The 14,654-nt window shown below is 43.2% G+C and overlaps 1 protein-coding gene across 5 annotated transcripts in view; it reads left to right on the top strand.

The window, feature by feature from the left end:
* The window catches only part of GORAB (golgin, RAB6 interacting), a 255,671-nt gene that overhangs the window by 160,370 nt on the left and 80,647 nt on the right, over positions 1-14,654 (top strand). The gene's annotated exons all lie outside the window — the stretch shown is intronic.

Here is a 14,654-nt window from a genome sequence, read left to right as displayed (position 1 = left end):
CCTGTATTCTTTAAATGGCCGGCAGGACAGCTCTGCCAGCTGCTCTGCTATTACTCCTCCACCCTTATTATGCTTAGAATGCAATCCCCTTCTCTGTAGTTGGATCCCATGGCGAGGATCCTGCGGCCTCCCCTATACACAGCGTTCAGCCTATAGCCGAATTGTTTGGCCCGATTATTTCTAGTTCTAGTCCTCACTGGCGTGTCGGCGGTTAAGTGGTTAAACTGCACTTTCATAATCCTTATGGGGGGTGTTTCTTGCTGCATTGACACCGAGCTCGCTATCTGTACGGAGACCTCATAAATATAGAGTCCATTACTCACAGCCTCTCCTGCCCATTACCATGATTGTTTGTCAGTGACACCTCTCCTCTCTGCACTACCTCCCCCGCCTCTCTGGCTCAGCTGCCGTCACCCGATACCAAGTTCATAGTTATAAACAGCAGCGCACCCCCAATCTCCTCACCACTCACTGAGGAGATCAGGGCTGCACTGCTGAACGCTGCCAATAGATCACAAAGCCCCTGCTCCTCCGCTAATTTTCCTCAATTCTCTTCCCTGAAGAAAGATGAAAAGTGCATGCGCGGCTCTGTAGCAGACGTGCGCGCTCTCGTGGGAATGACCGGCTGCCTGGGTGAAAAGTAAGTGCGGTCTGCGCAAGCGCGGCCGTGGAGCAGTGGCCGTATCTATGGGTTACCAAGTTTAAACAATGGGGTAGTTGGGAAGGCAATTTAGCTAAATGGGTGCATTATAAATAATAGAAGCAATTTAGAAAAATGTTTGGCACCATTGTAAACATTTGAAACCTGATCATGAAGATGAGAATACCCCTTTGACCTTTTAGGTGTTCCACAAGAGTTAATGGCAAATGGAGATAGCATTTCTGAATTTAGATTTTTTTTTGCAAATTTTCCATTTTAATCCATTTTTTCCAGTAACAAAGCAAGGGATAACAGCCAAACCAAACGCTATATTTATTGCCCTGATTCTGTAGTTTACAGAAACACCCCACATGTGGCCGCAAACTACTGTACGGGCACACGGTAGAACGTAGGTGGCAGTTTTGTTGGGACTATTTGTAGGGTACATATGATTTTTGGTTGCTCTATATAAAATTTTTGTGAGGCAAGGTTACCAAAAATAGAAATTCTGAAATGTCATCATTTGCCATAGACTGTTGAACACCTAAAGGGTTAATAAAGTTTGTTTCTACTCTAGTGGTGCATCGGGGGGCTTCAAGTGGGACATGGTGCCAAAAAAAGGGGCTTCAAAATCTGCCTTCCAGAAACCATGCAGTGTTCCTCTGCTTCTGCGCCCTGCCGTTTGGTCATACAGCAGTTTACAACCACATATGAGGTGTTTCTGGAAACTGCAGAATCAGGGTAATTAAGTTTTGTTTGGCTGTTAACCCTTGCTTTGTTACTGGAAAAAAAAAAAAGATTAAAATGGAAAATTCGCCCCAAAATAGGCACTGGCACAGATTATTTTTTTTGACCATGTCCATCTGAGGGGTTAGGTCATGGGGTATTTTTAAATAGAGCAGATTCTTTCGGATGTGGCGATACCTAATATGTCCATTTTTTTTATTTATTATTATTTGTTTTACACTATATTATATTTTTATAAACAAAAAAAAAAAACATTTTAGTATCTCTATAGTCTAATTTTTTGCGGGATGAGAGGACTGTTTTATTGGCATTATTTTGGGGAGCATATGACTTTTTGATCGCTTGCTGTTACAATTTTTGTAAATACCTTTTTTTGCACAGTTTTTATTTTATTTTTTTGACCGTGTTCATCTGAGGGGTTAGGTCATGGGGTATTTTTATAGAGCAGATTCTTATGGACGCGGCGATACTTAAAATGCCTACTTTTTTTATTTATGTTTTACACTATATTATCTTTAAAAAAAAATAAAAATTTTTTAGTATCTCCATGGTCTAAGAGTTTTTTGCGGCATGAGTGGCGGTTTTAATGACACTATTTTGGGGGGCATATGTCATTCTGCTTGCCATTGCAATTTTTGTGATGTAAGGTGACAAAAAAAATACCTTTTTTTGCCCCTTTTTTATTTTGTTTTTCGACAGTGTTCATCTGAGGGGTTAGGTCATGGGGTATTTTTATAGAGCAGATTCTTACGAACATGGCAATACCTAAAAAAAAAAAAATGGTTTTAGTGTCAAAAGTCTGAGAACCATAGTTTTTTTTCCCCGATTGTCAGTGGCTAAATGGAATTAAAATTGGGGAAGGGGATTATAAATTTAGTACTCCATGGAAGTGTGGTACTCCCTGCAGCAACCATCAATGCAGAGGCCCGGATGATCGGGGCACGTGTCACACTAAGTGGTGGTGTCCTTCCGCGTCCTACTCCTGTGACACACTCTGCACTTTTTTTTTTTTTTGGGTCCGTCCCTTCTTTCCAGTATGGGGGACCACACCTGGAAAGTGTTGGCCAGGGACGATCCGGGCGCCTCCAGTTCCCGAGGTACTCCGGCCTGCTCTTTCCCGGTCCGAAAAGATCAGGGCCTTGAGGACTGCCTCATAGAACTGAAGGAATTTCCCTATGTTGCCAGCGCTCTGGGACAGCACAAAAGAGTTGTACAAGGCAACCTGTACCAAGTAGACCGCAACTTTTTTGTACCATTCCCGGGTTTTGCACATGGCATTATATGGCTTGAGGACTTGATTAGAGAGATCAACTCCTCCCATATACCGATTGTAGTTGACGATACAATCGGGCTTGAGGACCGTTGCTGCGGTACTTTGCACAGGGACAGGGGTGATTCTGTTACAGTGAATTGTGGACAGTACAAGGACATCCCTCTTGTCCTTATATCTGACCAGCAACAGGTTTCCACTGGTAGGGGCACGGGTCTCACCCCTGGGGATAGGTACCTGGAGGGGGTGGGTAGGGAGGCTGCATTGATTTTTCCGCACGGTCCCACAAGCGGATGTGGATCTGGCGGCGAGAGACTGGAACAAGGGGATACTAGTATGAAAGTTATTCAAGTACAGGTGGTAACCCCTTCCTAGCAGTGGGTGCATAAGGTCCCACACCAGTTTCCCGCTAACACCCAGAGTAGGGGGACAGGGAATCTCCCCCCTCGTACACACAAAACTTGTAAGTGTACCCTGAGGTACTCTCACAAAGTTTGTATAGCTTCATGCCATACCTCGCCCGCTTTGAGGGAACATACTGGTGGAAAATGAGTCTCCCCTTGAAAGCAATGAGAGACTCTTCAACTGCGACCTCTCTTCCAGGTATATAGGCTTCCAAGAATTTGGCCCCAAAGTGATCACCTTGGAGGGACATGCTGCATCATCTGCATAATGCGGGCATTTCTGGATGGCCTCAAATTGGGTACGTGTCATGGCCGTACTGTAAAGTGGGGTCTGGTAGAGGACGTCCCTACTCCAGTAATGCCTGACACTGTTTTTTATTTTACTAGGCCCATGTGCATCACGAGGTCCCAAAACGTCCTCATCTCGGCTGCACTGACCGGAGTCCAGCCACCGTCCCTAGCCAAAAAGAAGCCCGGGTGTTGAGAAATGAACTGTTGGGCGTACAGGTTTGTTTGTTCCACCATCAGGTTCACAAAGTTGTCACTGAAAAAAAGACTAAAATAGTCATATTCAGTGAAGCCCACTGTGTGAATCTGGATTTCTGGTTGGCCAACAAAATCAGGAATCGCTGGCGCAAAATGTTCTGGGGTACATCATGCAAGTTCATCGGGGGCTCAGGTGGACTTTACTGATGGGCCGGAAAACTAGTACGAGCCCCAGAGCTTCTCGTACTAGTGTGGGCCACAGGGTCTCTAGCATGGCGGTTCCCTTGCTCTGCCTGGCGGCTTCTCTCCCGCCTTGGGGGCTCATCATCATCGCTAGATAATGAGGAGGACGCGGATGACAAAAGGAAAGTGGGGGCATCCTCGTCCTCACTGGGATTCTGAGTCGGAGGCTAGCTGGGCGTTTGCCGCCTCGGCCGAGAACATTCAGCGGGCCATAGGGGAGTGTGTGTGCGCATTTGCGTGTGGAAATCTTTATTTGGTGTGGGGGCATGGGTGTTCATGTACTTACCCTAAACCTAACGTAAAAATAAATAATTTATTTTTATTTTAACTCGCTGGTCAGCCGTCCGAAGCCCCCCTGGGAAGGGGGGGGGGGTCTAGGGTCACACAGCTGTGCCGATTTAGGGTGATGCAACAAAAAACTTTTTAGTAAAAAAAAATAATGCTAATATTAACTTTCCCTGAATATCCCTGCCTAACCTAACCTGTCCCTAACCTTTCCCTAAATGCCTTTTTAGTGCTAGATGGCACTGTGGAGGGTCAGAAGGGGGTGCTGGGCACAGATGGGGGTGCTGGCTATGGAGATCCGATTAACTGCCCGCCCGCCCCTGCAGCCAAGCATAGCCGATCCTGAGAGGTGATGTCACAATCACCTCGCAGGATGGTGATTGGTGGTGTATTATCACACCACCGATCACCATCCTGTTCCAGGTTATCGGGTCCCCAGAGACACGAATAACCCGGAAACGCAGCAAACCACAGGTCCAAATTGACCTGCGATCGCCGACACGGGAGAGGGGGGTTACAGGACCCCCCTGTGCATTGTCCTAGGGTGCCTGCTCAATGATTTGAGCAGGCACCCAGTTCCGATCCCTGCCCGCCACGTGGCTGTGATCGGAACTACACAGGACGTACAGGTGCACCCTGTGTCCTTAACCCTTTCATGACCAAGGGTCATTGATGCCCCAGTGTCCAGGTCAAAATTTACAAATCTGACATGCGTCACTTTATGTAGTAATAGCTTTGGAACACTTTTACTTATCCACGCCATTCTGAGATTGTTTTCTCGTGACACATTGTACTTCATGATAGTCATATATTTGAGTCAATATATTTCACCTTTATTTATGAAAAAATCCCAAATTTACCCAAAATTTTGAAAAATTCACAGTTTTCCAAATTTCAATTTCTCTGCTTCTAAAACAGAAAGTCATACCTAATAAAATATTTATTACTTAACATTCCCCATATGTCTACTTTATGTTGGCATCATTTTGGAAATGTCATTTTTTTTTTTTTTTAAGGACGTTAGAAGGCTTAGAAGTTTAGAAGCAATTCTTACAATTTTTAAGAAAATTTCCAAAACCCACTTTTTAAGGACCAGTTCAGATCTGAAGTCACTTTGTGGGGCCTACATAGTGGATACCCCCATAAATGACCCCATTGTAGAAACTACACCTCTCAAGTTACTCAAAACTGATTTTACAAACTTTAACCCTTTAGGCATTCCACAAGAATTAAAGGAAAATGGAGATGAAATTTCTAAATTTCACTTTTTTGGCAGATTTTCCATTTTATCATTTTTTTTTCTTTAACACATTGAGAGTTAACAGCCAAACAAAACTCAATATTTATTACCCTGATTCCGCGGTTTACATAAACACCCCACATGTGGTCGTAAACTGCTGTACGGGCACACGGCAGGGCGCAGAAGGAAAGGAATGTTTTTGGAAGGCAGATTGTGCTGGATTGGTTTTCTGAACGCCATATGTTTTTTATTTATCTGCCGATCGTCTTGTGCAGGGGCTTGTTTTTTGCAGAAAGAGTTGAGGTTTTTATTGGTACCAATTTTGGGTACGTAGGATTTGTGATCATTCATTATTACACTTTATGGGGCAAGGTGACCTAAAAATTGGGTGTTTTGGAACAGTTTTCATTTATTTATTTTTACAGCGTTCATCTGAGGAGTTAGGTCATGTGATAGTTTTATAGAGAAGATCATTACAGATGTGGCAATACCTAATATGTATACTTTTTCTTATTTATTTAAGTTTTACACAATAATAGCATTTCTGAACCCCAAAAAATGTTTTAGTGTCTCTATAGTCTGAGAGCCATAGCTTTTTTATTTTTTGGGCGATTGTCTTAAATAGGGTATCATTTTTTGCGGGACGAGGTGACGGTTTGATTGGTACTATTTTGGGGGTCATAAGCCTTTTTGATCGCTTGCTGTTGCACTTTTTGTGATGTAAGGTGACAAAAATAGCTTTTTTGGCACTGTTTTTTATTTTATTTTTTATGGTGTTTATCGGACGGGGTCTATCATGTGATATATTTATAGAGGCGGTCATTACGGACGCGCTGACACCAAATATGTGTATTTTATTTTTTCATTTTTTTTATAGGAAAAGGCAATTTCTTTTTTTAATTTACATTTTTATTTATTTATTTTTACTTTTATTATTTTCACTTTTTTTTATCAGTTCCCTCTTGGATCTTCAAGATCCAGTGGGGCTGATAGTTGTACTATACTTTGCAATGCTCTTGCATTCCAAAGTATAATACTTCCAGATGTCCTGTAGGTGGCAGCACTGGACATCTTTCCATGGCAACAGGACGCTTTTGCAAAGCGTCCGGTCGCCATGGCAACCATCGGGTGCTGCAATCGGGGGGGCGGACCGCATCACGGCAGCTAGGAGTTGAGCTGCAGGCGGCACAAGGGGGGGGGGCACAGCCACAGATCGGGGGCACAGATCGGCGGGGGGGGGGGGGGGGTGTATTACTCGAGAACAAATTACCTGATTTCATGCTCTGATCTGCAGAGTGCAGATCAGAGCACGAAACCGGCATTTTAACACTGCACAGACTAACCAATCGGATCGATTGCCGGCAAGGGGCCACTCTGATTGGTCCCTTGCCGGCATTACTGCACTGTATGCTGTCCGTGACAGCATGCAGGGCAGGGGCAGAAGCTTTAATCCAAGCGCTTTGCAGCGCTTGGATTGACCACTTCAACCCCACTAGCTGAAACCCCCTTAAAGAGGACCTTTCACTAGTGTACAAACTAAAAACTAACTATACCTGTGGGCAGAGTGGCGCCCAGGGGTCCCCCTGCACTTACTAGTATGCCTGGGCGCCGCTCCGTTCGCCCAGTATAGGCTCCGGTGTCTCAGCTCCGTCTGTTGTACTGGACTGATTTTTTTATCTGGCCAATCGCAGCGCACAGCTCATAGATTGGCCAGTGCTGCAGCAAGGGACACGCCTCCTACAAAAAAATCAGTCCAATACAACAGATGGAGCTGAGACACCGGAGCCTATACCGGGCGAACAGAGCGACGCCCAGGCATACTAGTAAGTGCTGGGGGACCCCTGGGCGCGCTCTGCCCACAGGTATAGTTAGTTTTTAGTTTGTACACTAGTGAAAGGTCCTCTTTAAGGGGGTTTCAGCTAGTGGGGTTGAAGTGGTTAATCCAAGCGCAACCCCACAAATGACCCCATTTCAGAAAGTAGACACCCTAAGGTATTCGCTGATGGGCATAGTGAGTTCATAGAACTTTTTATTTTTTGTCACAAGTTAGCGTCATAACTATCCCACAAATGACCCCATTTTGGAAAGAAGACACCCCAAGGTATTCCTTGAGGGGCATGGCGGGTTCCTAGAATTTTTAATTTTTTGTCTCAAGTTAGTGGAATATGAGACTTTGTAAGAAAAAATAAATTAAAAAAAATCATCATTTTCCGCTAACTTGTGACAGAAAATAAAAAATTCTAGGAACTCGCCATGCCCCTCACGGAATACCTTCGGGTGTCTTCTTTCCAAAATGGGGTCACTTGTGGGGTAGTTATACTGCCCTGGCATTCTAGCGGCCCTAATGTGTGGTAAGTAGTTTGAAATCAAAATGTGTAAAAAATGACCTGTGAAATCCTAAAGGTGCTCTTTGGAATGTGTGCCCCTTTGCCCACCTAGGCGGCAAAAAAGTGTCACACATGTGGTATCGCCGTACTCAGGAGAAGTTGGGGAATGTGTTTTGGGGTGTCATTTTACATATACCCATGCTGGGTGAGAGAAATATCTTGGCAAAAGACAACCTTTCCCATTTTTTTATACAAAGTTGGCATTTGACCAAGATATTATCTCACCCAGAATGGGTATATGTAAAATGACACCCCAAAACACATTCCCCAACTTCTCCTGAGTGCGGCGATACCAGATGTGTGACACTTTTTTGCAGCCTAGATGCGCATAGCGGCCCAAATTCCTTTTAGGACGGCATTTTTTGACATTTGGATCCCAGACTTCTTCTCACGCTTTCGGGCCCCTAAAAAGCCAGGGCAGTATAAATACCCCACATGTGACCTCATTTTGGAAAGAAGACACCCCAAGGTATTCAATGAGGGGCATGGCGAGTTTATAGATTTTTTTTTTTTTTTTGGCACAAGTTGGCGGAAATTGATTTTTTTTTTGTATTTTCTCACAAAGTCTCCCTTTCCACTAACTTGGGACAAAAATTTCAATCTTTCATGGACTCAATATGCCCCTCACGGAATACCTTGGGGTGTCTTCTTTCCGAAATGGGGTCACATGTGGGGTATTTATACTGCCCTGGCATTTTAGGGGCCCTAAAGCGTGAGAAGAAGTCTGGAATATAAATGTCGAAAAATGGAGCCTTACAGGGGGGTGATCAGGGAAGTGTATATGGGGTGATCACCCCTCTGTCATTGATCACCTCCCTGAAAGGCTCCATTCAGACGTCCATATGTTTTTTACGGATCCACGGATACATGGATCGGATCAGCAAAACACATACGGACATCTGAATGGAGCCACGCTAACGCCGAAAGGCGTAATTGCGGCGGCTCTCCCAGGTCACACTAACGCCGATTGGCGTCATCTGAGATAAATATCTCTCTAAATATCTCTTCAAAAGACAACTTTTCCCATTTTTTTAATACAAAGTTGGCATTTGACCAAGATATTTTTCTCACCCAGCATGGGTATATGTAAAATGACACCCCAAAACACATTGCCCAACTTCTCCTGAGTATGGCGATACCAGATGTGTGACACTCTTTTGCAGCCTAGGTGGGCAAAGAGGCCCACATTCCAAAGAGCACCTTTAGGATTTCACACGTCATTTTTTACAGATTTTGATTTCAAACTACTTCTCACGCATCTGGGCCCCTAAAATGCCAGGGCAGTATAACTACCCCACAAGTGACCCCATTTTGGAAAGAAGACCCCCCAAGGTATTTTGTGATGGGCAAGTGGAATATGAGACTTTGTAAGTAAAAAAAAAAAATGTGCATTTTCCGCTAACTTGTGACAAAAAATAAAAAGTTCTATGAACTCACTATGCCCATCAGCGAATAACTTAGGGTGTCTACTTTCCGAAATGGGGTAATTTGTGTTTTTTTTTTTTTTTACTTTCTGGGCATTGTAGAACCTCAGGAAACATGACAGGTGCTCAGAAAGTCAGAGCTGCTTCTAAGAGCGGAAATTCACATTTTTGTTCCATAGTTTGTAAACACTGTAGCTTTTACCCAAACCTTTTTTTTTTATCAAAGACATGTAGAACAATAAATTTTGAGAAAAATTTATATATGGATGTCGTTTTTTTTTTAAAAAAGTGAAGTGAAAAATGTAATTTTTTTTGCAAAAAAATCGGTAAATTTTGATTAATAACAAAAAAAGTAAAAATGTCAGCAGCAATGAAATACCACCAAATAAAAGCTCTATTAGTGAGAAGAAAAGGAGGTAAAATTCATTTGGGTGGTAAGTTGCATGACCGAGCAATGAACCGCTAAAGTTGTGGAGTGCCGATTTGTAAAAAAGAGCCTGGTCACTAGGGGGGTATAAACCTGTGGTCCTTAAGTGGTTAAGAGGTTAAAGGGGCGGTCACTGTTAAAGATGCGGTCACTGTTAAAGGATCTGGCACTGTGGAGGTCATTTTTAAAGGGGCAGGCAGTGCAGAGGTCACTGTTAAAGGAATGGGAACTGTGGGGCACACTGTTAAAGGGAACCTGTCACCAGGATTTTGTGTATAGAGCTGAGGACATGGGTTGCTAAATGGCCGCTAGCACATCTGCAATACTCGGTCCCCATGGCTCTCTGTCCTTTTTTTTGTGTAAAAAAACTGATTTGATACATATGCAAATTAACCTGAGATGAATCCTGTCCGTTTTTATTTTTTACACATTAGAAGCAGAGAACTATGGGGACTGGGTATTGCGGATGTGCTAGCGACCATCTCGCAACCCATGTCCTCAGCTCTATACACAAAATCCCGATGACAAGTTACCTTTAAAGGGGCAGGCAGTGTGGAGTTCACTGTTAAAAGGGTGGGCACTGTGGAAGTCACTTTTAAATGGGCGGGTACTGTGGAGGTGACTGTTAAAGGGGTGGTCAATGTTAAAGGGGTGGGCACTGAGGTCACTGTTAAAGGGGCAGGTACTGTGGAGGTCACTGTTAAAGGGGTAGGCACTGTGGATCTCATTGTTAAAGGGGCTGGCACTGTGGAGGTCATTGTTAAAGGGTACTGTAGAGGTCACTATTATGGGGGAAACTGTTGATATCTTTTTACGACACACGGAAACATAAAATGAAATAGATGAAATATACCCAGGTGAAGCTGGATCCTTCTGCTAGTCATAAATAAAACAGACGACTAATAGAGTGGAATGAAGAGATTAGCATTTTTTATAAAATATACAAAAAATAATAATAAATGGATTACGATTCGTTCACACCACTGTTTGTCCTTTCCGTTACTGCTACGTTTCTCAGCAGGAGAAGAGAAAGGACGGATTGGGCAAAAATTTAGCCTAAAGTAGCCTAAAGACCCACTGATTTTGGAGCGGAGACAAAATGTTGTGCATGCAGGACTTTTGTCTCTGCTTCAAAGTCGTCTTCTGAGCGGAAACCTAATAAACCCTATTATAGTCTATGGGGTTCTTTTGCTCCGTTCGGCTCAGTTATGTGCTGAATCTGTCCTTTCTGTTCTCTTGCTCCTATAACGGAGCAGGAGAACGGAAGGGCTGAACGGTGATGTGAACAAAGCCGTAGCTCATTACAACTTTGCTTATTTTTAGCATACTCCTAAAGAGTAGACAGAAAATGTATAATATAGATATTCTTATGATCTAAGGTGGCTTACAGTGTATATTATACACACTTTTTTGTTCTAATCATTTATTATGCAACCCCAAAGGACTTTTAAAAAACAAACTGTCTTTAAGGATAACAAAAATTTTTTTTTTTAAGCAAAAAAAAAAAAAAAACAATAAAAAAAAAAAAAAAATTACAAATTCTAATTGAGTGCCGTGACCTCTGTTTTTTGAAAACCACAGAAATCCTGTCTAATATCCATGCGAGTCTAGAAATTTTCCGGCGAATGAGATTGACAGCACAAGACAGTATTGGTAATCTATTGCCTTGGCCGGGAGCCCGTATACACTTGCGATAAATTTTCTATATGCCGCAAAACGTAGGTTTCTATAAAAGATAACAACAATTGTTTTACAAAAGACATAATGATCGGTATTACTAAATTGCAACTAGGGGTTGTCTGGGTTCAGAGCTGAATAAGGACATACCCATAATTCCCTCCAGGCAGCACCCCTAATTTTAGCATTGGAGCATCTCATGAACCGATGCGCTCCCTTGCCCTGTGACAGATCGCACAGGGCAAGGTCTCTTTTCTTTACAATAACACACTGCCACTCGGACGCTTCCGTCCGTTACTGTGTTCGGTAACGTCACCGTCTCAGATGGTCGTGCTTTAGCGCTGCCCTAGCCATTTTACAGCACAGTGCAGCGATAAAGACCGGTCATCAGTGCCATTGACGTCAACAAGCTTCATGATAGCCCTATGGAGAACCCGGTTCATCAACTGAACTTCTTTTCCCTGCGCGATTCAGCCCAGGACAAAGGAGAGCATAGGAGCATGAACTGCTCCGAGGCTCAATTCAGCGGTGCTGCTTGGGTGGAAATATGGGTATGTCCAGGTTCATCAAAGAACCCAGACAACCCCTTTAAACCAGTCAAATGAAGAGATATAGCAATTTACACATAATAAATCAGTTTACTTGAATTTTGATAAAAATTAAATATTTGAAAAACTTTAACTCTGTTAAACATTTACTTACCGATTCTCATGTCGTTAAAATTCACGTTATGTTGAGTTACTTGGGCATCGTATTCTATTCGACCAGATAACTGCGATTAATCACTTTTGTTGTAAACAATTGATGTAGAGTAACACAGGGAACCTCTACCAAAAAATGCGACATTTTGTTATACTCATGGCAACATAAACTTTCTTCCAATCTGGGCATTTTCTTTTTTACAGTTTCCGCATTTGCACCAATTAGTGGTTTCCAGGCCACCTTCTGGATCTTTGGGAGGATGTGGACATTCTTCATCTGGACCCCATTGTGGGTCATTTTGGAAAGATAATGGATGTAGTCTGTTTTCTATAGAAACACCCTCACTCAGTCTTGCCAGGAGCGCTGTAAATAGCTGAAACAAAAAATAATTAAAACTATTATACTATCTCACTAGACATACATGTAGAAAATAGAAAGTACCGTAAATAGAGGGGGATTTTTATTTATCAAAATAATCTAATACTTATCGGTCTAGATGCATTTGTGACCGCTGGACTAACTTAGGCTACTTTCACACTTGCGTTTGATCGGATCCGTTCTGAACGGATCCGATCATATTAATGCAGACGGAGGCTCCGTTCAGTACGGATCCGTCTGCATTAATAACTTAGAAAAATTTCTAAGTGCGAAAGTAGCCTGAGCGGATCAGTTCAGACTTTCAATGTAAAGTCAATGGGGGACGGATCCGCTTGAAGATTGAGCCATATGGTGTCATCTTCAAGCGGATCCGTTCCCATTGACTTACATTGTAAGTCTGGACGGATCCGCACGGCCAGGCGGACAGCTGAACACTGCAAGCAGCGTTCAGCTGTCCGCCTGGCCGTGCGGAGGCGAGCGGAGCGGAGGCTGAACGCCGCCAGACTGATGCAGTCTGAGCGGATCCGCTCCATTCAGACTGCATCAGGGCTGGACGGAAGCGTTCTTCTCCGCTCATGAGCTCCTTCAAACGGAGCTCACGAGCGGACAGCAGAACGCTAGTGTGAAAGTAGTCTAATTCTTCACTTGTCTCATCTGAACTTTTCTCCTGAAAATAATATAATCAATATGTAAGTTTTTTATTGATATTGGGAGATCAAATAAAAAATTGAAATGGTTTCACCTCAACAGATTTTTTAACTCTTAACTTTCTAGTTCAAACTCCCCTGATTCCTCTCTGAGAAAATAGTTTTGTTGATTCTGGAATAGTATGTACAGTGGCGGAAATAATTATTTGACCCCTCACTGATTTTGTAAGTTTGTCCAATGACAAAGAAATGAAAAGTCTCAGAACAGTATCATTTCAATGGTAGGTTTATTGTAACAGTGGCAGATAGCACATCAAAAGGAAAATCGAAAAAATAACTTTAAATAAAAGATAGCAACTGATTTGCATTTCATTGAGTGAAATAAGTATTTGAACCCCTACCAACCATTAAGAGTTCTGGCTCCCACAGAGTGGTTAGACACTTCTACTCAATTAGTCACCCTCATTAAGGACACCTGTCTTAACTAGTCACCTGTATAAAAGACACCTGTCCACAGAATCAATCAATCAAGCAGACTCCAAACTCTCCAACATGGGAAAGACCAAAGAGCTGTCCAAGGATGTCAGAGACAAAATTGTAGACCTGCACAAGGCTGGAATGGGCTACAAAACCATTAGCAAGAAGCTGGGAGAGAAGGTGACAACTGTTGGTGCGATTGTTCGAAAATGGAAGGAGCACAAAATGACCATCAATCGACCTCGCTCTGGGGCTCCACGCAAGATCTCACCTCGTGGGGTGTCAATGGTTCTGAGAAAGGTGAAAAAGCATCCTAGAACTACACGGGAGGAGTTAGTTAATGACCTCAAATTAGCAGGGACCACAGTCACCAAGAAAACCATTGGAAACACATTACACCGCAATGGATTAAAATCCTGCAGGGCTCGCAAGGTCCCCCTGCTCAGGAAGGCACATGTGCAGGCCCGTCTGAAGTTTGCCAATGAACACCTGAATGATTCAGAGAGTGACTGGGAGAAGGTGCTGTGGTCTGATGAGACCAAAATAGAGCTCTTTGGCATTAACTCAACTCGCTGTGTTTGGAGGAAGAAAAATGCTGCCTATGACCCCCAAAACACCGTCCCCACCGTCAAGCATGGGGGTGGAAACATTTTGCTTTGGGGGTGTTTTTCTGCTAAGGGCACAGGACAACTTATTCGCATAAACGGGAAAATGGACGGAGCCATGTATCGTGAAATCCTGAGCGACAACCTCCTTCCCTCTGCCAGGAAACTGAAAATGGGTCGTGGATGGGTGTTCCAGCACGACAATGACCCAAAACATACAGCAAAGGCAACAAAGGAGTGGCTCAAGAAGAAGCACATTAAGGTCATGGAGTGGCCTAGTCAGTCTCCGGACCTTAATCCAATCGAAAACCTATGGAGGGAGCTCAAGCTCAGAGTTGCACAGAGACAGCCTCGAAACCTTAGGGATTTAGAGATGATCTGCAAAGAGGAGTGGACCAACATTCCTCCTAAAATGTGCGCAAACTTGGTCATCAATTACAAGAAACGTTTGACCTCTGTGCTTGCAAACAAGGGTTTTTCCACCAAGTATTAAGTCTTTTTTTGTTAGAGGGTTCAAATACTTATTTCACTCAATGAAATGCAAATCAGTTGCTATCTTTTATTTAAAGTTATTTTTTCGATTTTCCTTTTGATGTGCTATCTGCCACTGTTACA

Source organism: Bufo gargarizans, chromosome 7 (assembly GCF_014858855.1).
Source record: "Bufo gargarizans isolate SCDJY-AF-19 chromosome 7, ASM1485885v1, whole genome shotgun sequence".
Lineage (NCBI taxonomy): Eukaryota > Metazoa > Chordata > Amphibia > Anura > Bufonidae > Bufo > Bufo gargarizans.
The sequence above is the reverse complement of the archived record's forward strand: the minus strand, read 5'-3'. Positions and strand labels throughout refer to the sequence as shown.